This window comes from Condylura cristata, unplaced genomic scaffold (genome assembly GCF_000260355.1).
Source record: "Condylura cristata isolate star-nosed mole 26May11 unplaced genomic scaffold, ConCri1.0 scaffold00010, whole genome shotgun sequence".
NCBI classification, from domain to species: domain Eukaryota; kingdom Metazoa; phylum Chordata; class Mammalia; order Eulipotyphla; family Talpidae; genus Condylura; species Condylura cristata.
This window is the reverse complement of record NW_004567111.1, coordinates 4692158-4698717: the sequence shown is the minus strand read 5'-3', so window position 1 is coordinate 4698717 and position 6560 is coordinate 4692158. Positions and strand designations below refer to the sequence as shown.

At 67.0% G+C, this 6560-nt stretch overlaps 1 protein-coding gene across 1 annotated transcript in view; it reads right to left on the bottom strand.

Moving 5' to 3' along the window:
• GGACT (gamma-glutamylamine cyclotransferase) overlaps positions 1-6560 on the bottom strand; it is an 18493-nt gene that overhangs the window by 2255 nt on the left and 9678 nt on the right. The window lies entirely within an intron of this gene.

Below are 6560 nucleotides of genomic sequence, written 5' to 3'. Positions count from 1 at the left end.
GTGCTGGCCCGGGCCTGGACAAGTCTCTGTGACGCGCGGGCTCTGCTTCCCTCTCAGCAGTCAGGGCTGGCCCGGGGCTTCGGCCCTGCCCCGCACTTGGGGCGACGGGGAGCCCTCCTGCCTCCTCTGGCCGGGGCGCAGGGTGGGGCAAAGGGGCAGGGGAGAGGGAAGGGCCCGCCGGGGGGAGGGGGGAGCGCCAGGGCCACGCGGACAGGGCGGAGGCTCCTCAGAGCCGGGGCGGCCGGGCAGCCGTGGACCGGCCCTCCGCAGGCCCCCTGCTCTGCGGCCCTCGGCCCGGCCTCCCCTCTGCCCCGGTGGGAGCTGGGCCGCTGCGGTCTGCTGGCCGCACGCAGACCTGGCAATGGCCCGCGGCGCTCACCCTCCCTCCCTCAGTCACAGGCCTCCCTGGCAGCTGCTGAAGACCCCCGCGGCGCCGCGGCCGTGGCCTGCCCGCCCTGGTTTGCTCTCTCCAGTGCCGCTGGCTGAGCCTGCCCGTCCCTGCCGGGGGGAGGAGCTGGAAGAGAACTCCGCTGGAGGCCCAGCGGGGAGGCCGAGGCCCCGGGCCCCAGGACGACGTCCACACGCAGGTGGGAGCTGTCCGAGCCAGCGACCCGGTCTCTAGCGGCTGGTCTGGTTTTCCCCTCCTGAATGAAATTTAGAAGCAGCAGGCGTCCCTAGTCGGGCTGACTGGACAGTCACGCCATGGTGTGTCCTCTCCCTGCAGGCAGCGTGCCCGCTCCCCTCCGACCTAAGGCGGCTCAGGCGCGGTGAGGACCACGCTGTGGGCTCGGCCTGCGCTCTGCCCTCCGGACCCGGAGCCTCTGCGGCTCTCGGTGGCCGGCGCCTGCCCTGGCCAGGGGTCCGAGGCCCGCACGTGGCCGGCGAGTGAAGTGAGACGCCGGCCCTGGGCCCCCTCCCCAGGGGGTTCCACCACAGCACCCCCCCTTCCAGCGTCGAGACCCCCCTGAGTAGGCGCACAGAGTGCGGGGTGACCCTCCTGGAGTTCAAATCTGCCTCAGCTTCTTTTTCCTTCGGCTCTTGGCTCCAGTCTCGGGGTCCTCCGCCCGCCCGGGCAGGGTGCTGGCCCCGGCCCACGCCGGGTCGCTGCCGCCTCCCTCAGAGGCGTTTCCCGCAGACCCCGCGGGCGGGGAGAAGCCCTGGCCGGCCCACAGCCTTGGCCTCCTGCAGCACAGCTGCCCTCCGGCGCCGGTGCTGCCGGCCGCTTCTCCTCCCTCGCGGGCGTCCAGCAACAGCCCGCCGGCGGGCGGCCGAGAGCTGCCTTCCGCTTCTGCCTCTGGAGCGCGCGAGTCGGCAGTAACCGTCCAGCCTCCCCTTCCCAGTTTTTCTTGGTGGCCTCGTTGGGCTGTAGAGTTCTCTCCAGCTTACGTGGCCTGGTGCAAGCTCATCGGCCTGTCTGCGAGCACCACGCCCACCTCTCCACTGTCGCTCACGGAGTTTTTAAGGACGGTTTCCGCCGGGCGGCTCCTGGGATGCTGCTTCTGTCCGCGTTTCCGTGAGCTTCCTCGGAGCTCGGTCAGCCTCGCTGATCTTTCTTGTCGGACACTGAGGTGACCCGTAAGCCCAGGCTGAGCCCGGCGGGCGGGGCCCGGCCCTGCCCTCGGCACCTGCCGGGACGGCTGGCGGGAGGCCCCGCTTCAGGGCCCGCCCGGGCCTGTGCTCCCCACACCAGCCCTGCTTAGCCTCTGTGGATGGGGGTGCTCTGCCCCGGTGTGTTCCAGCCCCGCCCCGTCTCCACGCCCCCAGGGCCCGGAGTCCGAGCGGCGGGCTGGCTTCTTGCGCCCTCTCGCCTGGCAGGATGTCAGTCTGTTTGCATTCTTGCCGAGACTTGCCCCCTCCACCAGGTTCTGTCTTCATGGGTCACTGGAATGGCATCGGGGGAAGCAGGCGTAAAGACGCCGGCCCTTGTCTTTCCAGAGGTTTGTTGTGAAAAAGGCCAGAAGTGGTGATTTTGGATCTGCCGGCTTGGAGGGGCGAGGGAGGGGGTGACCTGGAGATGTTTCAGGCAAGCTGCCAGCAAGCCGTGGGGGCGGCCTCTGAGGGTGGGATGGGAGGGCAGCCAGAGCAGAACAGGCCCCCCAGAACAGGCTGGGGTGGTGCTGAGGGCCCCCGTTGCCAGCCGCGGAGCCAGCCCCGGGGGAGAGGGCGGAGGCAGCCTGTCCCCCCGCCGCAGGGCTCGGGGGAGCGTGGGCCCTGGCGTAAGCCATAGCGCCCGAGCAGGGTCCAGCAAGATGGGCTCCTTGTCTTCATTGCCGGGACTCAGCTGCGGGGGGCGGGAGGGGGCTGACCGCCTGCCCGGCGATGCCGGGGCCACGGAGCAGGGAGAGGTGCTCCCGTCTCGCCCGCCCTCAGCCGTCCCGCGGTGTCCTCATCGTGTTGGTGCTTCTGCCACGAGCCTGAGTCTTGCCGCTGTCTCTCCTGTGTCGAGTGAGCGGGTCCGTGGCCCTTCGCCGCCGCCGTGGTGTACTGGGCTTAGGGCCCATCGCCCTTGCCAACAACCTGGACCGGCGGTACCACCCTTTACACACGTTGACTCTGGCTGGTTTCTGTTTGCAATTCCCGCTCAGCTCTCCCCGGGGTTGCTGTCTGTGTATTCTCAGGGTGTTTTTTGTCTGTTTAAAGGTTTATTGTTACTTATATATATAAGAACTAGGGTGTAGGCCAGAGGGGTGGGGGTGAAAGCACTCACCAGAGACAGTGGGGAGAGAACAGGAGGTGTGCCTGAAGTGCACTGCTGAGGGGGGCCGCGCCCTGGGGGCCCCTCCCCGGCCGGGGATGGGCCCCGTGTGCAGTGGCTGCAGACAGCTTCCTAGCGCTGCGCCCCAGCTCCGGTGCCACCAGGGCGGGCCCTTGAAGGGTGTTCGCTGTCTAGCTCTGCACCTGGAGCTGGTGTCCCTGAACGCGTCCGAGGTGTTTCCCTCTCTTGTTTGTGGGGCGACTCGGCCGCTGGCGGTGATCGTCCTCACCTGTCTGGGAGAAGTGCCCCGGGGAGCCCCTGGTTCTGGGCTTTCCTCGGTTGGAGGATGTTTGACCAGTCTCCCCACGTCACGCAGCTGATGCAGTCTGTCGGCCCGGCTGTGCACCGTCGTCCTTCATACTCCTGGAGTTCTGTGGCGGGTTGAAAACTACCCACTTTCGGTTCTGATTATTTGTGCCTTCTCTTTGTTCTTATTTATTTGAAGTCTGAGCAAAACATTTGTCAATTTTCTTGATCTTTTCAAAGAGTCAACTTTGGGTTTCATTGATTTTTCTCTATTGTTCATCTCTGCTCTAATCTTTATTATTTCCTTCCTCTGCTAGCTTTGGCTTTAGTGTGTTTTTCTCTTCTGAGTTCCTTGTCTTCCTACAGCTCCTTGCCTGCCACGTCCCGCCCACCCCCGGGGTTGCTGTGAGGGTCACAGACAATAGGCCACACGAGCCCGCACACTGGCCGGGGTCCTTCCATGACACGGGTCAGGGTCGTGTCTCAGCGAACATGCGCACCTTGCTCGATAGAGACAACAGCTGCGGGTTGGCCATGTGGGCTTCTCCTTCCGCTGCAAAGCCAAGGGGCCCCCTAGGCCTGTTGTAGACACTGTGTGCCAGGATGTGCAGTCAGCCCCAGAGGCCGACGCGGACATTCGGGACACGGCGCGCAGGTGCGAAGGAACAGTGGTGGCACGTGACAGGCTTGACTTCGCCTCCGGGCCTCTGTGCCAGGAGCAATGCCTGCTGGTGCCGCCCGTGTGCGGGCCTCAGCCCAGCCGCCCTCGCGAGAGGCCTGCTCACGTGTGTCCCCACCACGTGGGGGGAACCAAGCCATGTCAAGTATAAAATGAAAAATGAGAACCAAGCGCCTGGGAAGGTGACAGAACAGAGGAATGATCACGGCCAGAGAATCAATTCCGCCTCTGGAAAATCAGTTCTGGAAGTTTCTTCTGGAGAAGATGATAGCCTATTCCCACAGATGAAAAACCAGGCGATAAAAATTAAACAACTCTTGTAGGAAATAACGCAGCCCACTAACATGGCCAAATTATAACTGGCTGCATTTTATTCTCTATGTCCTTTTTTAGGACTCTACACTCATATAATAACAAACTTGACACTGCGTTTCTGGCTCCGTTTGCAAGAAAAACATCATCCCTTTCTGACTGTGTTTTGAACACACACACACAGATCCTTCAGGAAGAAACTCATCCCTGTGGGGACTGACAACGGATCAGAGTTAAGCACTAAAACAAGCAATTAATTCCCACTGGAGGATGAAGGCTCTCGCGCTCACTCAGGATCAGAAAAAGGGACTGCGGTAAAACATGCCGGCCCAGAGGCTGCCTGGCCCGTCCAGGGAGCAGGGCGGGAGCAGCACCCCGCGCCTGTGCCGTCCGCTCTGGTGCCGTAGCCCGTGGGAAGACGCCTAAGGCCGGTGCCACCCTGCCCCCGTCTCCCAGGCGCGTCCCCGGTGAGGGCTGACCGCCGGCACACGGGAGCGAGCTGAACGGGCGACTTCTCCTTCCGGTCTACAGCCGGATGGGCGTGAGCAGCATGGCTGCAAACTAGGTCCCTGGTGGACGGAGGCCTTGCAGGCCTTGCTGGGCTGGGGTGTCACCCTCCACGTGGGGCTCGGAGCCCCCGCGCCAGGCCCCGTCCCAGAGCCCCCGGGACAGGGCGCGCGTCGGGGCAGGCCAGAGCACCGCCAGTCTCGCTTGGGCAGGGCCCGGCTGGCGTCACACGGCCGCCCGGCAGGCACACGCCCCCGGGGCTGTCCATCTGGCCCGGCACGGCTGCTGGCGCCCGCTCAGCAGTTTTCCTTGTGGAAGGACGGCCCCCCTCGCCTCACATTTCACTGCTAAAGCAGAAACCCAGCGTGATTACGAGTCCTCTGCAGAACTGTTGGATGGCTCCCGCTCAGCGTTCTCTGCCTCAGCCACCTGGTGGAGAGAGTGTAAAAGGCAGGGCCTGGCGTGGCCACGCCGAGGAACACGCCGGTGGGCCACGGGGGCGTGGGCGCGGCCCGCGGCTTCCGACACGAGAGCCAGCCGGGGCGGAAGACGGGCGCCTGCTGAAGCCCCCGTGGAGATGCAGTGGTCAGGAGAGCTGAGCCGCGGGCGGCGTCAGGTCGCCGGCTGCTGAGACCCTCGGGGGAGGTGGAGGCCGCGCGTCCGGCCGGGCGCGACTGCCCTCTCCGAGCCTGCGACTGCCCTCTCCACCGGCTGGACGCAAGGGCTCGGGCAGGCGCCCTTCTCTCACTCCAGCACCTGTCCAGGCGGGCCCCAAGAGCCCAGGTGAGCGCCCGGCGTGGCCCCCACGTGGGCCAACCCCGGCCCGCGGCCAGCCGGCCGCGTCTGTGCTGACCGAGACCGCGTTTCCCTGGAGACGTGCCCGGGCCTCTGGCGCCTCACCGGTTCATGCCTCAGAAGTCTCTCAGGGTGGTAGGAAACAGGTGAAAAAACAAAATGCCTCGAGCTCTACTTTGAGCCGGGCCCGGGGCACCGAGGCTTCAAGGTCGCGCCCCGTCCTCGGCCACATCCTGCGGGCGCTTTGATGCCGGCCCCCACGCCCGCCCGCTCGCCCTCCGGCCTGACGTGGGCTTCCTGCCCGGCGACCCCTGCCCGCCCGCCGTGCCCCGGAAAGGCTGGTGCGGACTCCGGCAGCCAGGGCAGGGCGGCGCCTTTGAGATCCAGGCGGGGGTCTCCTCCGGGCGACCTCCGGGCACCTGCGCCGGCCTGAAGACGCCCCTGGCTGCGTGCGCGCCGCCGCCAGGCCGGCCGGAGTGGGAGCACTGCCTTCCCCTGCGGCACCGGGCAGGCCTGCGCCGCCGTCTGCGCCCGCCAGCTCTGCACGCGTGGCAGGAACCACCCGAGCGGCCCAGGGGTCCCGGGCACACGGGTGGGGTCAGGCCCCAGCTCCCGGCAGGGCACTGGGCGCCCCAGCAGGCCGCGGGGACCCTGCCAGCCCCGTGGCCTGGGCCTGCGGGCACCAGGACAGCGCTAACGGGGTGCCAGGCCATCACGCTCGCTCGCGAGACGGGAGACGGGAACCTCCTCCGGTGGCCCGGGGGACGGCCACAACACCCCCTGCCCACAAACTGCTGAGCAGGGCTCGGGCCTGGCCCAGGAGCACCGGCGAGGCCCGCGTGAGGGCGCACAGGGCAGCCGGCCTGGAGCTGGCCGGCTGGGCCAGGCCGCGCTCTCCCTCCCGGGGCGCCGCCTGCCGGGTGAGTAAAGCCTGGGCGGCTCTGCAGTGGGGGGGCCGCGTCCTGCTCTGCTGACGTGGCGCAGCGCGGGGTGAGCGATACACACCGAGCTGAGGCGTCGCCAGCAGTGAAAGAGCCGCTGGACAGCGTCACGGCGGTCAGGAGAGGCCCCGAGGGGGGCGGCGCCGCCTGCTGGCCCTGGGCTGCGCTCTGCCTGCATGCTGAATCCTGCCGGCGTCCTCCCAGCTCGCTCAGAATCTCGCTCTCGGGAGGCCGGTCCAGAGCCGACCCAGCCCGGGGCCCCAGCGCACGCCCTGCTCTGTCTGACTCTCCTCGCCCAAACCCAGAGGCCACAGGGACTCGGGGC